We start from the raw sequence: 22,723 nt of genomic DNA, 5'->3' as shown, positions 1-22,723 counted from the left end.
TATGAGTAAAATTGATTAAAAGTGTCCAGTGTTCCATCCCATATGATTAAAATGTCATCAATATACCTTCTGTAAAAAATGATCTTCTCTTTAAAACAATGTGGACCATAGATAAAAGAGTTCTCCCACTGTCCCATGAAGTGGTTCGCGAAGCTTGGGGCAAAAATGGTCCCCATAGCTGTTCCGCAGCATTGTAAATAAAAGCGATCTAAAAATTTAAAATAGTTGTGGCTTAGTATAAATTTCATGATGTCGCATATAAAATCTTTGTGTTGGGTTGTTAATGATGGATCTTTGTTCAAGAAATGTCTGCATGCTGTGATACCTTTCACATGTTCGATGCACGTATACAAAGATTGTACATCGATGGTGATCCAAAGGTAACTGTCTGTCCATTCTTGATCCTTCATGAGGTTGAGTACCGTGGTCGTGTCCTTGAGGTAGGATGGTAGGTCCTTTACATATTTTTTCAAGAAGATGTCTACGTACTCTGATAGACATGATGTCAATGAATCGATACCTGCCACTATTGGGCGTCCTGGTGGATTGGAAAGAGACTTGTGGATTTTTGGGAGAAAGTAAAATATGGGGGTAACGGGGTCATTTTTCATTAAATACTGATATTCATCTTTGGTGATCAATTCCAGACGGAGGCCTTTGATGAGTAATGTTCTTAGCTCCTCCACATACCCGTCCTTTGGATCGTTAGGTAATGGGATGTACGATTTTGTATCTCCCAACAGTCTTTCTGCTTCCATAATATACCGATCCCGGTCCATGATCACCAACCCCCCCCCCCCCTCCCTTTGTCAGCCAGTTTTAAAACTATGTCTGTGTTTTTCTGTAATCTCTTCAAAGCTTCGCTTTCTTGGTTACTGAGATTCTTTTCTCGTACTGGCTCAATATTGCTGTCGCAAAGGTCTTTTTTTACTAATTCATAAAAGACACTAATATTGCTCCCTTTTGACTCCAATGGGTAGTATTTTGAGGTTGGCTTGTGCCCAGATTTCGAGCGGCTTTCATAGTTGGATATAATGGCGGTTTCTTTCCTAGCAAAGTGTCTTTTGAGGGTGAGTTTCCTCACAAATTTATTGAGATCTATGAATGTTCCAAATTTATTGAGCCCTTCTGTGGGGGCAAATGACAAGCCTTTTCCTAAGAGGGAAATTTCTGGTTTCGTGAGGGTATGTTTTGACAAATTGAAAATTCCTTTTGAGATTGGATCTAGTGTTGTAGTGTTCTTCTTTTCTGTTCTCTGCCTCCCGCCGCCCCGTTTTCCTCTTCTTCTTGGTGCAGTCTTTTGAGTGATGTTGCATGTCTTATATCTTCCTTGAGGTGGTACTTTGTCAGTTCTTTTGGACGGGCACCTATTCCTGATGATAAAAAATGTTGGTCGGTATCTGAGCCCAACCTTTGTAGGCCGTAAATCTGTTGCTCGGTCTTGTTTGTGATTTTGGTGTGTAGTTCGTAGGTCTTTGTGTTCTTCCTTTATTAGGTATTTGTGTCCACTGGGGATTCTCGTTCCTCCGTGTGGTGAATGCCTGTGTTCTGAACCTGCTCCAGTTCTTTACCTTGCCCTGGTCATAGTCCTTCTTGTCACGTTCAAACTTTCCTTCTTTCCCTTTAATGACCTCGTTCTCTATGTGTTCTATCTTTTTATTCAGTACTTTCTCATTGATAGCAAAGTCTTCCTTATCCTTGAACTGGTCCATATCGGACTCCTTACTTTTAATGTCTTTTTCCAACTCTGCTAGGACTATTTTCTTCTCCACAATAAGTAACTTCATCAAATCAATAGAGCATGTATGTAATATCATGTCCCATTTTGTTAGAAATTCTGAATCCATATTCCCTATTGTTGGCTGTTTTAGTAGCCTCAAACCCCTGGGGACTCTATTAACAGAAATATAATGTTCTAGTCCCTTAACGTCCCACCAGGTTTTAAGCTCCTTAGTAAGCAGTCTCTCCATCCCCCAGAAAAGTTCATCTAGATCACATTTATTGTGTTCAACTGGGGTGGTCTTATTTTCATTAAACACTTTTTTGCAAATATCATTTCTTCTAGTGTTGCGATCATTGCTCCTAAGCATAATTGCTAAGGGAAATGTGTTCTCACCAGGCCGCTATGCAAAGTAAACCAAAAGTCTATGTGATTGCAAAAGAATGCCGCGCCACTTGTGATACTACAATTCCCAAATTATTTAATAAACACTCCCAGTTATTTGGGCGTCAGCTGTCCCCTAAAGAAACGGCAATGGTAGGTTGCCGCAAATGAGAGATAGGAATACCAGATAGGGGTTCTAAGCGACCTAAGGTGTTTATATATGACCGAATAAAATATGTAAATATATTTAAATATGTATAAAAATTCGTTTGTAAAAATGTTTAAAAAAAAAATAAAAATATTTCACAACACTAAAAAATATATTAAAAAATACAGTACCAATAAGTATAACACAACAAAAATACAGTTTCTCTAAAAGATGACTGTTTTTTTAAAAAGGGAAATGGATATGAGTAAAAATCTCAAGTAAAGTGCAGCTAGTCTGTGCAAAATACGCTATTCAAAATGTGGAAAAAGTCTTAAGAGTCTTAACTGATGTAGCAGGAGGTCTCTGGGTAAAGGCCCAACGCGTTTCGTCTCTAGGACTTCTTTATGGGGTAAGTGACGGGGTATCACAGGGCTCCTATATATACCCCCTTAATTGGGAGTTAAGTGATGACATCACTTCCTGTCTATGCTAATTGAAAAACCTAACCTTGCTGGAGCAGGAGTAAAGTTGTTCTTACTAGCCACCATTGTAATATGTGGCACACGGTAAACAGTATAATTTGATTGTCAGCAGAGTTTAAACATCATAACGGGAGTGCACGGAGAAGTGCGGTACTTCCGCCACACTTCCGGTGTCTAAACAGTTCAAGTGCGCATGTGCGCCGTCTTTTCAAGGTTCCCCGCTTCCGGTTTCGTTTCTGTACAGCCGTGGTGACGTCCTCGCGAGCCGTGGCCGTCTTCATCTGATTGGTTAATCGCGGCACATGGGGGGGATATACATATACGCGAGCAGGTGATTCATGATTTTTACCTGTGAAACTCAGTGCTATGTTGACCATTATTTAAAAGTGCGAGTGCATCCATCATTAACAACCCAACACAAAGATTTTATATGCGACATCATGAAATTTATACTAAGCCACAACCATTTTAAATTTTTAGATCGCTTTTATTTATAACGCTGCGGAACAGCTATGGGGACCATTTTTGCCCCAAGCTTCGCGAACCTCTTCATGGGACAGTGGGAGAACTCTTTTATCTATGGTCCACATTGTTTTAAAGAGTACATCATTTTTTACAGAAGGTATATTGATGACATTTTAATCATATGGGATGGAACACTGGACACTTTTAATCAATTTTACTCATACATAAGCAACAACAACATGAACCTTTCCTTTACCTCCAATACCTGCAAAGAATCCATTGAGTTTTTGGATCTAATCCTAACTGGACTAGAAGGCACAGTCAAAACCAAGAACTTCATTAAGGAGGTAGATCGAAATAGTTATCTTCACTTTAAAAGCAATCATCTCAGAAAATGGAAAAGCAACATCCCGTATTCACAGTTCCATAGACTAAGAAGAAATTGCAGTGACCTGAAAGAGTGTGAAGAACAGTTGGAAACGTATAAGGAAAGATTCAAGCAGAAAGAGTATCCATCCGAGATCCTGGAAAAAGCCCTCATCAGAACAAAGGGCCTTAAGAGGGAAGATCTACTCATCTACAAAACGAAGGATACAAAGAAAGAATCCACAGCTTTTATAACTACATACAACCGCCATGAGGACCTCATAAGGAAATCACTCAAATCACACTGGGGGATCCTTCTAATGGACCCGGTATTAAGAGAGATACTCCCGCCACGCCCAGAGATTATATATAAAAAATCAAAGAACTTGAAGAATCTGCTAGCCCCAAGTATGTTGAAGACTCCAACAGGGGACGCAACGATGATGCCCAAATGCGTTGGATCTTATAAGTGCGGTCGGTGCAATGTCTGCAAGTTCCTACACCCCAATAGGAAAAGCTTCAGCGACGTCGAGAACCAGAAGGAATACAAAATCAAAGACTTTATTAACTGTAATAAATCATCGGTGATCTATTTATTGGAATGCACTTGTGGAAAAAAGTATGTGGGAAAAACGAAGAGACAACTCAAACTTAGGATACAAGAACACGTACGCAACATTAAGAATAAAGTTGCAAGCCACACCATTTCAAGACATTTTAGTGAGAGACACAACTCGAATCCGGAAGAACTTACCTTCAAGGCGATAGAACTGGTTAAACTTGGAGAGAGAGGAGGTGACTTGGCAATCAAGTTGTCACAACGAGAAATGTTCTGGATTTTCCAACTAAAAACCATGCATCCACTCGGCCTGAATCAGAATTATGAAATCGCTCCATTCTTGTGAGGTGTCGTTGAAAATTATTAGCAAATATCCAGATTTTATCCTGCACTCCCCATCATTTCACATGTTTGTTAACTATGCACTTCTGCACTAATAAAATCACTAATAAAATTAATATATTGTGGGCATTTTTGTTGCATACAAAAGTAATACAGTCAAACCACACTGGAAAGGCCCAATCTCAACCGAACTTGTAAGCGAAGCAGTGTTGGGCCTGACTAGTACCAGAAGGGGTGACCCATTGGGAATATTAGGTACTGTACTGAAAGTAAAGGCAACTTCTCAATGTCCAATTGCGACAGATATCCACAGATCACATGATCACTTATTAAAGGTTATAAGCCTCCTAAATACATAACTTTATTCCCTAGATATATACATGGTCACATTTAAATAATGCATGCAATATTAAGGCAATCGCACCTTACCAATTGGTTCACTGTATTAAAATTAAGGTAACTTTTTCAATATTTTTAATATTAATATTAAGGCAACAGCACTTTAAGAAATAAATCACTATTTCCTAACTCACTCGCACTTTTAAATAATGGTCAACATAGCACTGAGTTTCACAGGTAAAAATCATGAATCACCTGCTCGCGTATATGTATATCCCCCCCCCCTCCATCCACCACCTACATATGATTATATATACTTTTATATATACACAGGCGTGTACATATAACTTATACTATTTACCCCTCCATTCAATTTTCTGATTGTAATAATATATATGATATAGATATATGTGTGTAGTAATGATCGCAAATCCAGATACATGATTTTAATAACTAACATCCGTCCTAAAAACGTTATAATATACACATTCTTTAAACATATTCCTAAACATGTTTTTGTTTATTCATGCAATTCTGGCGATTACGTCCGGGCAAAAAAACATCATCATGAGAGAACGTCACCATGGCAACAGGGTGAAGCCAAGACTCCGGGACATGTGATGCGTTTCACCGGTGCGTTCCACAGTACACCAGTTCCGGTGGGGAGAGACCATGTACCGCGATTAACCAATCAGATGAAGACGGCCACGGCTCGCGAGGACGTCACCATGGCGGTACAGAAACGAAACCGGAAGCGGGGAACCTTGAAAAGACGGCGCACATGCGCACTTGAACTGTTTAGACACCGGAAGTGTGGCGGAAGTACCGCACTTCTCCGTGTACTCCCGTTATGATGTTTAAACTCTGCTGACAATCAAATTATATTGTTTACCGTGTGCCACATATTACAATGGTGGCTAGTAAGAACAACTTTACTCCTGCTCCAGCAAGGTTAGGTTTTTCAATTAGCATAGACAGGAAGTGATGTCATCACTTAACTCCCAATTAAGGGGGTATATATAGGAGCCCTGTGATACCCTGTCACTTACCCCATGAAGAAGTCCTAGAGACGAAACGCGTTGGGCCTTTACCCAGAGACCTCCTGCTACATCAGTTAAGACTCTTAAAACTTTTTCCACATTTTGAATAGCGTATTTTGCACAGACTATCTGCACTTTACTTGAGATTTTTACTCATATCCATTTCCCTTTTTAAAAAAACAGTCATCTTTTAGAGAAACTGTATTTTTATTGTGTTATACTTATTGGTACTGTATTTTTTAATATATTTTTTAGTGTTGTGAAATAAAAAAAAATAAAAAAAACATTTTTACAAACGAATTTTTATACATATTTAAATATATTGACATATTTTATTCGGTCATATACAAACACCTTAGGTCGCTTAGAACCCCTATCTGGTATTCCTATCTCTCATTTGCGGCAACCTACCATTGCCGTTTCTTTAGGGAACAGCTGACGCCCAAATAACTGGGAGTGTTTATTAAATAATTTGGGAATTGTAGTATCACAAGTGGCGCGGCATTCTTTTGCAATCACATAGACTTTTGGTTTACTTTGCATAGCGGACTGGTGAGAACACATTTCCCTTAGCAATTATGCTTAGGAGCAATGATCGCAACACTAGAAGAAATGATATTTGCAAAAAAGTGTTTAATGAAAATAAGACCACCCCAGTTGAACACAATAAATGTGATCTAGATTAACTTTTCTGGGGGATGGAGAGACTGCTTACTAAGGAGCTTAAAACCTGGTGGGACGTTAAGGGACTAGAACATTATATTTCTGTTAATAGAGTCCCCAGGGGTTTGAGGCTACTAAAACAGCCAACAATAGGGAATATGGATTCAGAATTTCTAACAAAATGGGACATGATATTACATACATGCTCTATTGATTTGATGAAGTTACTTATTGTGGAGAAGAAAAGAGTCCTAGCAGAGTTGGAAAAAGACATTAAAAGTAAGGAGTCCGATATGGACCAGTTCAAGGATAAGGAAGACTTTGCTATCAATGAGAAAGTACTGAATAAAAAGATAGAACACATAGAGAACGAGGTCATTAAAGGGAAAGAAGGAAAGTTTGAACGTGACAAGAAGGACTATGACCAGGGCAAGATAAAGAACTGGAGCAGGTTCAGAACACAGGCATTCACCACACGGAGGAACGAGAATCCCCAGTGGACACAAATACCTAATAAAGGAAGAATACAAAGACCTACGAACTACACACCAAAATCACAAACAAGACCGAGCAACAGATTTACGGCCTTACAAAGGTTGGGCTCAGATACCGACCAACATTTTTTATCATCAGGAATAGGTGCCCGTCCAAAAGAACTGACAAAGTACCACCTCAAGGAAGATATAAGACATGCAACACCACTCAAAAGACTGCACCAAGAAGAAGAGGAAAACGGGGCGGCGGGAGGCAGAGAACAGAAAAGAAGAACACTACAACACTAGATCCAATCTCAAAAGGAATTTTCAATTTGTCAAAACATACCCTCACGAAACCAGAAATTTCCCTCTTAGGAAAAGGCTTGTCATTTGCCCCCACAGAAGGGCTCAATAAAATTGGAACATTCATAGATCTCAATAAATTTGTGAGGAAACTCACCCTCAAAAGACACTTTGCTAGGATAGAAACCGCCATTATATCCAACTATGAAAGCCGCTCGAAATCTGGGCTCAAGCCAACCTCAAAATACTACCCGTTGGAGTCAAAAGGGAGCAATATTAGTGTCTTTTATGAATTAGTAAAAAAAGACCTTTGCGACAGCAATATTGAGCCAGTGCGAGAAAAGAATCTCAGTAACCAAGAAAGCGAAGCTTTGAAGAGATTACAGAAAAACACAGACATAGTTTTAAAACCGGCTGACAAAGGGGGGGGGTTGGTGATCATGGACCGGGATCGGTATATTATGGAAGCAGAAAGACTGTTGGGAGATACAAAATCGTACATCCCATTACCTAACGATCCAAAGGACGGGTATGTGGAGGAGCTAAGAACATTACTCATCAAAGGCCTCCATCTGGAATTGATCACCAAAGATGAATATCAGTATTTAATGAAAAACGACCCCGTTACCCCCATATTTTACTTTCTCCCAAAAATCCACAAGTCTCTTTCCAATCCACCAGGACGCCCAATAGTGGCAGGTATCGATTCATTGACGTCATGTCTATCAGAGTACGTAGACATCTTCTTGAAAAAATATGTAAAGGACCTACCATCCTACCTCAAGGACACGACCACGGTACTCAACCTCATGAAGGATCAAAAATGGACAGACAGTTACCTTTGGATCACCATCGATGTACAATCTTTGTATACGTGCATCGAACATGTGAAAGGTATCACAGCATGCAGACATTTCTTGAACAACAATCCATCATTAACAACCCAACACAAAGATTTTATATGCGACATCATGAAATTTATACTAAGCCACAACTATTTTTTAATTTTTAGATCGCTTTTATTTACAACGCTGCGGAACAGCTATGGGAACCATTTTTGCCCCAAGCTTCGCAAACCTCTTCATGGGACAGTGGGAGAACTCTTTTATCTATGGTCCACATTGTTTTAAAGAGAACATCATTTTTTACAGAAGGTATACTGATGACATTTTAATCATATGGGATGGAACACTGGACACTTTTAATCAATTTTACTCATACATAAGCAACAACAACATGAACCTTTCCTTTACCTCCAATACCAGCAAAGAATCCATTGAGTTTTTGGATCTAATCCTAACTGGACTAGAAGGCACAGTCAAAACCAAGAACTTCATTAAGGAGGTAGATCGAAATAGTTATCTTCACTTTAAAAGCAATCATCTCAGAAAATGGAAAAGCAACATCCCGTATTCACAGTTCCATAGACTAAGAAGAAATTGCAGTGACCTGAAAGAGTGTGAAGAACAGTTGGAAACGTATAAGGAAAGATTCAAGCAGAAAGAGTATCCATCCGAGATCCTGGAAAAAGCCCTCATCAGAACAAAGGGCCTTAAGAGGGAAGATCTACTTGTCTACAAAACGAAGGATACAAAGAAAGAATCCACAGCTTTTATAACTACATACAACCGCCATGAGGACCTCATAAGGAAATCACTCAAATCACACTGGGGGATCCTTCTAATGGACCCGGTATTAAGAGAGATACTCCCGCCACGCCCAGAGATTATATATAAAAAATCAAAGAACTTGAAGGATCTGCTAGCCCCAAGTATGTTGAAGACTCCAACAGGGGACGCAACGATGATGCCCAAATGCGTTGGATCTTATAAGTGCGGTCGGTGCAATGTCTGCAAGTTCCTACACCCCAATAGGAAAAGCTTCAGCGACGTCGAGAACCAGAAGGAATACAAAATCAAAGACTTTATTAACTGTAATAACTCATCTGTGATCTATTTATTGGAATGCACTTGTGGAAAAAAGTATGTGGTAAAAACGAAGAGACAACTCAAACTTAGGATACAAGAACACGTACGCAACATTAAGAATAAAGTTGCAAGCCACACCATTTCAAGACATTTTAGTGAGAGACACAACTCGAATCCGGAAGAACTTACCTTCAAGGCGATAGAACTGGTTAAACTTGGAGAGAGAGGAGGTGACTTGGCAATCAAGTTGTCACAACGAGAAATGTTCTGGATTTTCCAACTAAAAACCATGCATCCACTCGGCCTGAATCAGAATTATGAAATCGCTCCATTCTTGTGAGGTGTCGTTGAAAATTATTAGCAAATATCCAGATTTTATCCTGCACTCCCCATCATTTCACATGTTTGTTAACTATGCACTTCTGCACTAATAAAATCACTAATAAAATTAATATATTGTGGGCATTTTTGTTGCATACGAAAGTAATACAGTCAAACCACACTGGAAAGGCCCAATCTCAACCGAACTTGTAAGCGAAGCAGTGTTGGGCCTGACTAGTACCAGAAGGGGTGACCCATTGGGAATATTAGGTACTGTACTGAAAGTAAAGGCAACGTCTCAATGTCCAATTGCGACAGATATCCACAGATCACATGATCACTTATTAAAGGTTATAAGCCTCCTAAATACATAACTTTATTCCCTAGATATATACATGGTCACATTTAAATAATGCATGCAATATTAAGGCAATCGCACCTTACCAATTGGTTCACTGTATTAAAATTAAGGTAACTTTTTCAATATTTTTAATATTAATATTAAGGCAACAGCACTTTAAGAAATAAATCACTATTTCCTAACTCACTCGCACTTTTAAATAATGGTCAACATAGCACTGAGTTTCACAGGTAAAAATCATGAATCACCTGCTCGCGTATATGTATATCCCCCCCCCCTCCATCCACCACCTACATATGATTATATATACTTTTATATATACACAGGCGTGTACATATAACTTATACTATTTACCCCTCCATTCAATTTTCTGATTGTAATAATATATATGATATAGATATATGTGTGTAGTAATGATCGCAAATCCAGATACATGATTTTAATAACTAACATCCGTCCTAAAAACGTTATAATATACACATTCTTTAAACATATTCCTAAACATGTTTTTGTTTATTCATGCAATTCTGGCGATTACGTCCGGGCAAAAAAACATCATCATGAGAGAACGTCACCATGGCAACAGGGTGAAGCCAAGACTCCGGGACATGTGATGCGTTTCACCGGTGCGTTCCACAGTACACCAGTTCCGGTGGGGAGAGACCATGTGCCGCGATTAACCAATCAGATGAAGACGGCCACGGCTCGCGAGGACGTCACCACGGCGGTACAGAAACGAAACCGGAAGCGGGGAACCTTGAAAAGACGGCGCACATGCGCACTTGAACTGTTTAGACACCGGAAGTGTGGCGGAAGTACCGCACTTCTCCATGCACTCCCGTTATGATGTTTAAACTCTGCTGACAATCAAATTATACTGTTTACCGTGTGCCACATATTACAATGGTGGCTAATAAGAACAACTTTACTCCTGCTCCAGCAAGGTTAGGTTTTTCAATTAGCATAGACAGGAAGTGATGTCATCACTTAACTCCCAATTAAGGGGGTATATATAGGAGCCCTGTGATACCCTGTCACTTACCCCATGAAGAAGTCCTAGAGACGAAACGCGTTGGGCCTTTACCCAGAGACCTCCTGCTACATCAGTTAAGACTCTTAAAACTTTTTCCACATTTTGAATAGCGTATTTTGCACAGACTATCTGCACTTTACTTGAGATTTTTACTCATATCCATTTCCCTTTTTAAAAAAACAGTCATCTTTTAGAGAAACTGTATTTTTATTGTGTTATACTTATTGGTACTGTATTTTTTAATATATTTTTTAGTGTTGTGAAATAAAAAATAAATAAAAAAAAAACATTTTTACAAACAAATTTTTATACATATTTAAATATATTGACATATTTTATTCGGTCATATACAAACACCTTAGGTCGCTTAGAACCCCTATCTGGTATTCCTATATATATATATATATATATATATATAGAATGGGGGAATATGGGTATCGGCGACTGGTGTTGTTTAAAACAGAAGCATTAACAGAATAAGATTTATGAGCCAAAAAATATAAAATTAACAAACAAGCTTTTTAATATATAAAAGTGGAATAAAAGACAGAATATTTCACAGGTACTGGTAAAAGCATAAAAAATCTCAATAAAAGGTATGGAATTCGGACTTAGCTTTTATAAAAGGCTAGGGGGGTCACTGCAGGGCATCCAACGCTTTTCGTCTCAATTTGAAGAAGTCTGATTGAGACGAAACGCGTTGGGTGGCTCTGCAGTGACCCCCCTAGCCTTTTATAAAAGCGAAGTACGAATTCCATACCTTTTATTGAGATTTTTTATGCTTTTACCAGTACCTGTGAAATATTCCGTCTTTTATTCCACTTTTATATATTAAAAAGCTTGTTTGTTAATTTTATATTTTTTGGCTCATAAATCTTATTCTGTTAATGCTTCTGTTTTAAACAACACCAGTCGCCGATACCCATATTCCCCCATTCTATATCCATTTAGCAGTATTGTACCTGTACTGCACCTTTAAGGGTTGGCAGACACCTTTAAGTAGGTACGTGTGTGTTTTTAATCAACATTAGGTTTTTTTTAAATCACATCTTTTACTGAGATTTTATCCCACAAGTGGCGCAATATCATTTTCTGTTACACATATATATATATATATATATATACATAGATATATACATACATAGATATATACAGAGAGAGAGAGAGAGTGAGAGAGAGAAACAGAAAGTTGGCACTCCAGGCAGGAAATAAATGCAGACTATACTGCCGTGTTAGTCTGCATTTATTTCCTGCCTGGAGTGCCAACTTTCTGTTTCTCTATATATTACACCGCACGGTGTTAGTGAGGCACCCGGCCACGTTGTATTACATTTGGTGCGAGTACGTTCACAACTTTTGGACTTTATATATATATATATATATATATATATTTATTGGAATGGGGTCGATGAGGGATAAGTAGCGACCAATGGTGCCACTTAATGAAGTAAAATTGCCAATAATAAATATAATAAAACTATTTATTACCATGAAAATAAAAAGACATATATATAAAATGGGACAACAATACAATCACAGCTGAACTAAAACACTTAAAAATTAACATATAAAACTACAATAAGATCAAGTAAGCTCTGAGCCCTGTGATGAAGTCCAAGTGACGAAACGCGTTGGAAACCTGTACTTACCTCATACCACAGATAAGGAAAATCTGCTTACTTGATCTTATTGTAGTTTTATATGTTCATTTTTAAGTGTTTTAGTTCAGCTGTGATTGTATTGTTGTCCCATTTTATATATATGTCTTTCTATTTTCATGGTAATAAATAGTTTTATTATATTTATTATTGGCAATTTTACTTCATTGAGTGACACCGTTGGTCGCTACTTATCCCTCATCCCCCCCCCATTCCATTGCATTTTTTCAGTCAATTACCACCCCTGTTTATATTGAGGGACCCCATCAGTAACACAGGGGAGTGTCACATTGTATTGCCATTTATTTACACAAACATATCTGATTTATATCACATGTGGCGCAGTATTAATCCTTGTTTCTATATATATATATATATATATACATATATTAGTTCAGTGAAGTTCTATTATCATATTAATAATTATCTGCATTGTGTGCCTGTATCTGCTGTGATGTTTCACTTTCAGTGTTTCCCAGAGATCTATCACTATATTCTGTACCCTAAGGGACTAGGTGCGTCAGGGTCATTTATATAGTGCGTCACAGTGTTTACCTACTACGTGTATTCTACTGTGTACTCAGTCACATAATACTGGATTTATACGTAGCAGGTGTTGTGTACTGGGGACTCAGTCACATGCTATCTGATTTATTCGCAGGTATTATACTCTGTCTGGCTTCATCGTACTAAACCACTCTGTGTTGCATTTGTGTACAATGTCTAACAGAAAGGGCAGTAAGTCTGTGGATGCTCCTGCATCACGCAGAGCATGCGACAAAGATTTACCAGAGGGGGAAGCTGTGTATGATGGTCTGTGTACTACAGTATATGCCATACACCCCCTATTCAGTCCGCAGCTTCTGTAACCAATCAGGAGCCACCCTGGGCCGCGTTCTCAAACCTACTGGGCACTCTAGTGGAGCGCCTAGTGCCCCCTATGGGACCACCTGTACCATTACAGCCTTAAATAGTCCCTATGGTCAACCGGCCTTGGGAGGAAAATCTGTCTAACCAGCTGCAGCAGTTGACTCATTCATTGGTCAGACAAAAATCTACCCCACGTCACTCTCGTGTCTGTGAGTCATCTAAGCGGGCTGCTTCCTGCTCACAATCCACAAATCTGTCAGATGTTTAATCTGAAGAGGAGGGGGAACATACGGTCCTGATAGACCCTGAATCAGGCGTTTCTGATGAGGATTCTACAATGCAGATTGACGTCCCTGCTCTAGTGGTTGCTATTAAGTAAATCCTACAAATCACTGATGATGAGGATTCACTGTCACCAAGAAAACTGACATGTTTAAAGGGCAGAAGGTGGCTAAAAATCTGTTACCCCATTCTGACCATTTGGTAGACATCAGGCTAATCCAGGGAAGAAATTCCCTCTATCCAAACGGGCCTTAGCTCGTTATCCTCCCCTGGCAGGGTTATGTTACAAGTGGGAAAATTCACCGCCGGTTGATTCTCATGTCACCTGCCTAGTGGTGTCATCTGCTGTGCCTGTCTCCACTGTCACTTCACTAAAAGAACTGACAGATAAGCGTGTGGAGGGATGCCTGAAATCTCTTTATTCCCTTACAGGAACTGTGCATAGACCCACTATTGCTGCCTCTTGGGCTGCTAAAGGTATTGAAGCATGGGTTCAGGCATTAATGGAAGAGCTACCCGAGGCTATATCTGACAATGCCAGGCAATACCTGTCTCGCATCACCACCGCCTCTTATTATATTCAAGAGGCGCCCTCTGAGGCGGGTGTGTTGGCGGCCAAGGCGACGACTACGTCTGTCCTGGTTCGCCGTATTCTGTGGTTGAGGTCATGGAAGGTGGACCTGGACTCCAAAAAGACCTTGGAGGTACTCCCTTTCAAGTGAGACATCTTGTTTGGGGAAGACCTAAATAAAGTCGTGTCTGAACTGGCGGCTGCTAAGACTGCCTTTCTCCCAAATACTAATCCTTCTGCAAAGAAGGCAAAAAGTACCACTTTTCGTTCCTTTCGACCTCAAGGGAAAGCAAAAGGTCAGGCATACCAGAGACAATATCATGCTTCCAAAACCACTAAGCCCAAGACAAAGCAATCCTGGGCAGCCAGTCAGCCTGCTTCTAAACAAGACAAGACTGCCAAATGACAGTCGGGCCTCCCCCTGGGGGACCCAAGGGTGGGAGGTCAACTTCTGCAGTTCACCCAGGTCTGGTTAAAGACCACTTCAAATGCATGGGTGCGAGAAGTTGTCTCTCACGGGTACGCAGTCTCTTTCAAGAGACTTCCCCCTCACCAGCTTTGCACCACGGTCATCCCTTTGGATCCACTAAAGGCGCAAACTCTGCAGCAGGTTGTGAGTTCTCTCCTGGATACAGGAGTGTTAGTGCTGGTACCTCTGTCCTAAAGGGGCAGTGGGTACTACTCGACCCCCGGAATATATTCCGGCCTATATTCAACCTCAAATCACTAAACAAGTTTGTACGAGTGTCCAAGTTTCATATGGAGACGCTGCGCTCAATAGTGCTGGCGATGGAACCTGGAGACTATATGGTATCCCTGGATATTCAGGATGCGTACCTCCATATACCTATTGCCAAGTCACATCAGCAGTATCTGCAGTTTGCTATTGGCAACCTACACTATCAGTTCTAGGCTCTGCCATTTGGACTGGCTATGGCTCCTTAGATCTTCACCAAGGTCATGGCCGTCGCCAGGGAGTTAGGATCCTGCCGTATCTGGACGACTTGCTGATCCTGGCATACTCCCACAATGTCCTCCTCAGTCATCTACAACTGACGGTAAGCTTCCTACAAGCCCGTGGGTGGATCATCAATTGAAAGAAATCCTCTCTGGTCCCAGCTCAGAGCATGGTGCACCTGGGGGCACTCCAGGTCACACAGTCAACATCTGTTCCTGTCTCTGGAGAAAGTGCTGAAGCTTCAGGACAGGATAAGATGCTTCCTCTGTCACCCCAGAGTGTCGATACACTCTGCCATGCAAGTACTTGGCCTGATGGTGTCGGCATTCGACATGGTAGAGTACGCTCAATTTCATTCCTGCCCTCTGCAGAGGTGAATTCTTTCCAAGTGGGATGGTCTACCTCATCGGATCAGATCTCACATGATTACTTTGACTCCTGAGGTTCGTCATTCACTGACCTGGTGGCTACAGGTCCAGCAATTGAGCAGGGGCCGTTCCTTCTGGATGACAGTCTGCGGGGATGGGGTGTGGTGTTGGAGCAACACTCTTTCCAGGGTTGTTGGACCAAGGAGGAGTCTCTCCTGCCGATAAACATTCTGGATCTGCAGGCGGTGTTCAATGCGTTAACTCTCGCCCTGCCTCTGGTACAGAACAGGCCTGTTTAAGTACGTCAGACAATGCCACCACGGAAGGCGAAACTCGAAGCCGCATGGCAATGTTGGAAGTGTGAAAAATCCTTCAATGGGCGGAACGCCATCTGCTAGCAATATCAGCAGTGTTCATTCTGGGTGCCCTAAACTGGGAAGTGGACTTCCTCAGTCATTAGGACGTACACACCGGAGAGTGAAGTCTTCATCCGAAAGTCTTTCAACTCATAGTGGACATGTGGGGCCTATAAGATGTAGACCTGATGGCATCTCACACAATCACAAAGTTCTGGTCTTCTGATCAAGGACCAGGGATCCTCAAGTAGTGTTCATGGATGCACTAGCCATTCCATGGAACTTTCGGCTGCCTTACATGTGCCCACCAGTGTCACTCCTGCCCAGGGTCCTGCAGAAGTTCAAGCAAGAAAAAGGAGTACTACTTGTAGTCGCTCTGGCGTGGCCCAGACAGCATTGGTTCTCAGACCTGCAGGGTCTATCGACAGAGCATTCTCTTCTACTTCCTCAATGACCAGACCGCCTTGGCCAGACTGGCTTTGATGGCGTGGCTCTTGAAGCATCACTCCTGAGGGCCAAAGGATTCTCTGAGGTGGTCATCCACTCTATGTTGAAAGCCTGTAAGCTGACGCCTTCTCGGATCTATTACAGGGTCTGGAATTCTTACTTCACCTGGTGTGCTGATAAGAAAAATGATGCGTACAGATTCAAACCATCCAGAATCCTGGCTTTCCTGCAACAAGGCCAGGACTTAGACCTTTATCTGGCCTCCCTCAAGGTTCATATATCTGCCTTGTCAGTTTGGTTTCAAAGAAAAATTGCGTCTATACCAGATGTTCATACATTCACTTAGGGTGTCTTACGGATTCAGCCTCCCTATGTCCCATCCTGTGGCTCCATGGGATTTGTCTGTTATCCTGAATGCCCTGCAAGAGTCTCCATTTGAACCTCTTGAGTCAGTGGACCTTAAATGGCTCATAGCCAAGGTCCTGTTTCTGCTGGCTATTGCCTCTGCTAGGAGGGTGTCGGACCTACACGCCTTGTCCTGTTGTCCACCCTTTCTAATATTCCATCGTGACCGAGCAGTTCTGAGAACTCGCCCAGGTTACTTACCTAAAGTGGTGTCATCTTTTCACCTGCCCAAGAGATTGTGGTTCCGCCCCTTTTCTCTTCTGACTTGTCCCCCAAAGAACGGTCTTTGGATGTGGTAAGGGCTCTCCGTATATATGTGGAGAGGACTGCCTCTATCAGGAGGTCAGATACCCTTTTTGTACTGTTTGGTTTCCACAAACGTGGCTGGCCTGCGAATAGCAAACCTTGGCCAGATGTTTTAGAATGGTGATTGCACAAGCCTATGTGCAGGCTGGACTCCAAGCTCCTGCTACTATTAAAGCCCATTCTACTTGATCTGTTGGACCTTCTTGGACGGCCCGCCATGGCGTGTACGCAGAACAATGACGATGACATGAACAACTGCTGTGCGTGCACACCAGGGCAGACACAGTATACAATATGTACGATATATCGCTCCGATCCGCATCAGGACAATTTATTGTACAATATATTTTATAGTGTGTTCCTAGTTTTACACAGATTTTCTTGGAGTTGCTCATTACAGTATAAAAGCAAGGTCACAACCTACCACTGAAAGGAGCAATCATTATACATAATCTGCACACGTACATTATGAGGGGGGGTGGGGGAGTTGCAGCATTGCACATCTTCACTTCCTTTTCTAGCTGCTTTGCCAGTTCCAAGGCAGCATAAACATGTCAAAACCCGAAGCTTGTTTGTTTGTATTTCCCAGAAAGCTACTGTATGCTGACACATGCAGCTACTCCGGCAAGGAACGTTTATGGTCTCATTTAATGAGAAAGATATTTGTCATGTGGCCTATCTCCTCCACGGAAGAGATACAAGTGATCTCTTCTTTCAGATATATGTAGTCTCACACATATGAATGCCAGGGCTTGCAATTCTAGGAATTTCCCTGTGGTCTGCACAACCAATAGGAACCTAAAGGATTGGAGGAATTTGTGGAATGAACAAATCTGAGTTTTATCTCATAGAAATAATAATATATGCACAGAAATATAAATGCATTAGCCAAAAAATACATCTCTGCACCTAGAGGTACAAGGCACCAAATCCAGTATGTTTCACTGTATGTTTCTCCCTGTGTTTAACAAGTACAGTTATTTTCTCCTGTATAGTGTTTTGCTATATGCACTAATCAGAATCATGCTTGAAATTAGGGGAGAGGAAAGAGAGTATTTGCCGTGTATTTGGCCTCTGGACCAGACATTGCTCTCTTAAATATTTTTAATGTTCTTAGTGATATTGGCCCTCATTCCGAGTTGATCACTCGCTTTTAGCAGCAGTGCACACGATAGGCCGCGGCCCTCTGGGAGTGTATCTTAGCTTAGCAGAAGTGCGAACAAAAGGTTAGCAGAACTGCTCGTAAAAATTTTCATGCCGTTTCTGAGCAGCTCCAAACCTACTCCTACCTTGCGATCACTTCAGTCAGTTTAGTTCCTGCTTTGGTGTCACAAACACGCCCTGCGTTCGGCCAGCCACTCCCCCATTTCCCCAGGCACGCCAGCATTTGTACCTGACATGCCTGCATTTTTTTAGCACACTCCCGGAAAACGGTCAGTTACCACCCTGAAAAACCCACTTCCTGTCAATCACTCACCGATCAACAGAGCAACAGAAAAGCGTTGCTCGACCTTGTGTAAAACTACATAGTTTTGTGTGAAAGTACTTCGCGTGTGCGTACTGTGGCCCGTACGCATGCGCAGAAGTGCCGATTTTTAACCTGATCGCTATGCTGCGAACAACGGCAGCTAGCGATCAACTCGGAATGAGGGCCATTATAAATAAGAAATACATTTATCTTACTCATTTACATTATTTTGATTTTAAGTGTTGTCTTAAACATTTTTATTTTGTGAGTCTTTGTTTTGCCAGCTAAATATTGTACAGATAATCGATCATACAAATAAATACACTACATTGACAAAATAGGATTTTGATAACCTACCGGTAAATCCTTTTCTCCTAGTCCGTAGAGGATGCTGGGGACGACATCAAGACCATGGGGTATAGACGGGATCCGCAGGAGACTTGGGCACTCTAAAGACTTTTCATTGGGTGTGAACTGGCTCCTCCCTCTATGTCCCTCCTCCAGACCTCAGTTGTAGGAACTGTGCCCAGGGACACTGACATTTCGAGGAAAGGAATTACTTAAATAGTGGTGAGATATCTACCAACTCACACCCTCAACCATGCCGCACACATGGCATTCAACATAACACATGCCAACAGGCATGAACCAATTGCATACAAATACACAAACACAATAGCAGCGCTAACGGAATAATTAACTAGTGACCGTCTGGGATAGTAAAAACAGTTTGCGATCATATATTTTTCATGCTTTTGACTCCTCTAGAAATAAAAGAATAATTGTACACATATGTATATGCCTCTATGTACTCATTTTCTAACTGGTTGCCATAAATGGAGACACTTTAATGTAGTCACATGTCCCCCTAACCCGGAAGTAGTTTAAGAGTTTATATATTCTAAACGAAGAGAAAAAGGTTTTTTAAGTTAGAATTCATTATAAAAGGCTATTTTAACAACTGAGTCTTTTAGGATTATATAGTAGTTTGCTAATTAGTTAAGGATAAGTGTTTTGTGTATTATTTTAACTGATTAGAAGGATTGAATGAACAGCTGATGATTAGATACCAATTACTAAGGGTATAAATACCCAGACAGTCTACTTGCCCAAACCACCTTTGAAAAAGCTGTAGTGCCTGCAGCGAAACGCGTCAGAGGCTTGCTTGGTCACTATCCCATTGGAATTATTGCTGCCTTTGTGTGCCCGGACCAGGACTGGATCTCAAATCTTGCAGAGAAACCGAGGTGAACAAATCCATCTGGAGTACCACCAATCTTCTCCACGACAGGAGGATACCGCGTTGCAGTGAGGACCTCTAAAAACCTTGCTTGGGTTTGAGTATATCAAAGAGACACTCTCAAGGGACTACACCTCCAGTGGCTCAATATGGTAATAACTTATGTGGGACTGTATCTTTGGTCCACCTCCAGTCTTTTCACCTAATTCTCTACCAGTTAATTTCAAATAGGAACGGACTACACTAGATAGGCAGCTATCTGACCAAAAAGTATACCGAATCAGTGGCCATTTTATGTGTTTTTTAATGTGTTTTAATATTATGTCTAATTAAGTTGTGATCATTTTTTTTCAATCAATCCTTCTTATTCACTAGTTAATTATTCCGTTAGCGCTGCTATTGTGTTTGTGTATTTGTATGTATTTTTGGGTGTGACTACCCCAAATTTTTAGCAGCAGCATTAGAAACACAACACCTATTAGCGCCCGATCCTTCTTTACCATTTGGTAAAAAATTCCTTGCGATGAACCAATTGCAGCAACATGCTGAAACCAAGATAACACAACTTGTGTAACTCTAATAACTAAACTGCAGGTAAAGTACGCACTGGGACGGGCGCCCAGCATCCTCTACGGACTAGGAGAAAAGGATTTACCGGTAGGTTATCAAAATCCTATTTCCTCATACGTCCTAGAGGATGCTGGGGATGACATCAAGACCATGGGGTCTATACCAAAGCTCCAGTACGGGCGAGAGAGTGCGGATGACCCTGCAGCACCGATTGACCAAACTTTAGGTCCTCATCGGCCAAGGTGTCAAACTTGTAGAACTTAGCAAATGTGTTTGACCCTGACCAAGTAGCTGCTCGGCAAAGTTGTAATGCCGAGACCCCCCGGGCAGCCACCCAGGATGAGCCCACCTTCCTAGTGGAGTGGGCCTTTACCGACGTCGGCAATGGCAATCCAGCCGTAGTATGAGCTTGCTGAATTGTATTTCTAATCCAACGTGCAATAGTCTGCTTGGAAGCAGGACAGCCAATCTTGTTGTGATCATATAGGACAAACAGAGCCTCTGTTTTCTGTATACGAGCCGTTCTAGCAACATAGATTTTCAAAGCTCTAACCACATCTAGAGATTTTGAATCAGTGAATGTGTCAGTAACTACTGGCACTACAATAGGTTGGTTTATGTGGAAAGATGAAACCACCTTCGGAAGAAAATGTGGACGAGTCCTCAACTCTGCCCTATCCTCATGGAAGATCAGGTAAGGGCTCTTGTGAGACAAGGCCCCCAACTTAGACACCCACCTTGCGGATGCCAGGGCCAAAAGCATCACCACTTTCCAAGTGAGAAACTTCAACCCTATCTTTTGTAGAGGCTCAAACCAATCCGATTGAAGGAACTGCAATACCACGTTAAGGTCCCATGGTGCCACTGGAGGCACGAATGGAGGCTGGATGTGCAGAACCCCTTTCACGAAGGTCTGAACCTCTGGAAGAGAGGCCAATTGTTTCTGGAAGAACACTGACAAGGCCAAAATCTGGACCTTGATTGATCCCAATCGGAGGCCCGCCTCCACACCATCCTGCAAAAAATGGGGAATACGTCCTAAGTGAAACTCTTCCGTAGGAGCTTTCTTGGATTCACACCAAGACACATATTTTCTCCAAATACGGTGGTAATGTTTTGACGTTACTCCTTTCATGGCCTGAATAAGGGCGGGGATGACTTCCTCAGGAATATCCTTACTGGCTAGGATACGGTGCTCAACAGCCATGCCGTCAAACGTAGCCGCGGTAAGTCTTTGTACACGCACAGCCCCTGCTGCAGCAGGTCCTCTTGAGGAGGAAGAGGGCGAGGATCTTCTATGAGCAACTGCTGAAGATCTGGGTACCAAGCCCTCCTTGGCCAGTCTGGGGCAATGAAGATTGCTCGAACCCTAGTTTTCCTTATGATCCTGAGTACTTTTGGGATCAGCGGAAGTGGAGGGAAGACATACACTGACGGAAAAACCCACTGGGTCACCAGTGCATCCACTGCTACTGCTTGAGGGTCTCTTGTCCTGGAACAGTATCTCTGAAGCTTCTTGTTGAGACGAGACACCATCATGTCTATTTGAGGAACTCCCCAAAGACTTGTCACCTCTGCGAAGACTTCTTGGTGGAGGCCCCACTCTTCTGGATGGAGATCGTGTCTGCTGAGGAAGTCTGCTTCCCAGTTGTCTACTCATGGAATGAATATTGCAGACAGAGATTGAAGATGTTTTTCTGCCCAGCGGAGGATTTTTGTCGCCTCTGCCATTGCCGCTCTGCTTTTCGTTCCACCGTGCCTGTTTATGTATGCGACTGCTGTTACATTGTCCGCCTGGTTCTGCACGGGACGGTCTTGAAGAAGATGTACCACTTGTTGAAGGCCGTTGTAAATGGCTCTTAGCTCCAGAACGTTTATGTGAAGGCAGGCTTCCTGATGTGACCAACGTCCTTGAAAGTTTTCTCCCTGAGAGACTGCTTCCCAGCATCTGAGACTTGCATCCGTGGTTACCAGGACCCAGTCCTGAATCCCGAACCCTGCGTCCCTCTAGCAGGTGAGAGCTGTGCAACCACCACAGGAACGAAATCCTGTTTTTTGACGACAGGATTATTTTTCTGTGCATGTGTAGGTGTGACCCCAACCACTTGTCCAACAGGTCCCACTGGAATACTCTGGCATGGAACCTGCCAAACTGTATGGCCTTGTAGGCCGCCACCATCTTCCCCAACAACCGAATGCACTGATGGATCGACACACTTGATGGTTTCAATATCTGTTTTACTATTTTCTGGATTTCCAGAGCCTTTTCCAGCGGAAGAAATACACTCTGAACT

At 41.8% G+C, this 22,723-nt stretch overlaps 2 pseudogenes; both read left to right on the top strand.

Moving 5' to 3' along the window:
- Positions 1-4,614: 4,614 nt before the first annotated feature.
- On the top strand, positions 4,615-4,733 carry LOC134964174 (5S ribosomal RNA; annotated as a pseudogene).
- Positions 4,734-9,699: 4,966 nt separating this feature from the next.
- On the top strand, positions 9,700-9,818 carry LOC134964173 (5S ribosomal RNA; annotated as a pseudogene).
- The last annotated feature ends 12,905 nt before the right edge of the window (positions 9,819-22,723 follow it).

Source organism: Pseudophryne corroboree, chromosome 9 (genome assembly GCF_028390025.1).
Source record: "Pseudophryne corroboree isolate aPseCor3 chromosome 9, aPseCor3.hap2, whole genome shotgun sequence".
In the NCBI taxonomy this organism is placed as follows: Eukaryota; Metazoa; Chordata; class Amphibia; order Anura; family Myobatrachidae; genus Pseudophryne; species Pseudophryne corroboree.
Note: the sequence above shows the minus strand (reverse complement) of the source record. Positions and strands in the feature narration are given on the sequence as shown.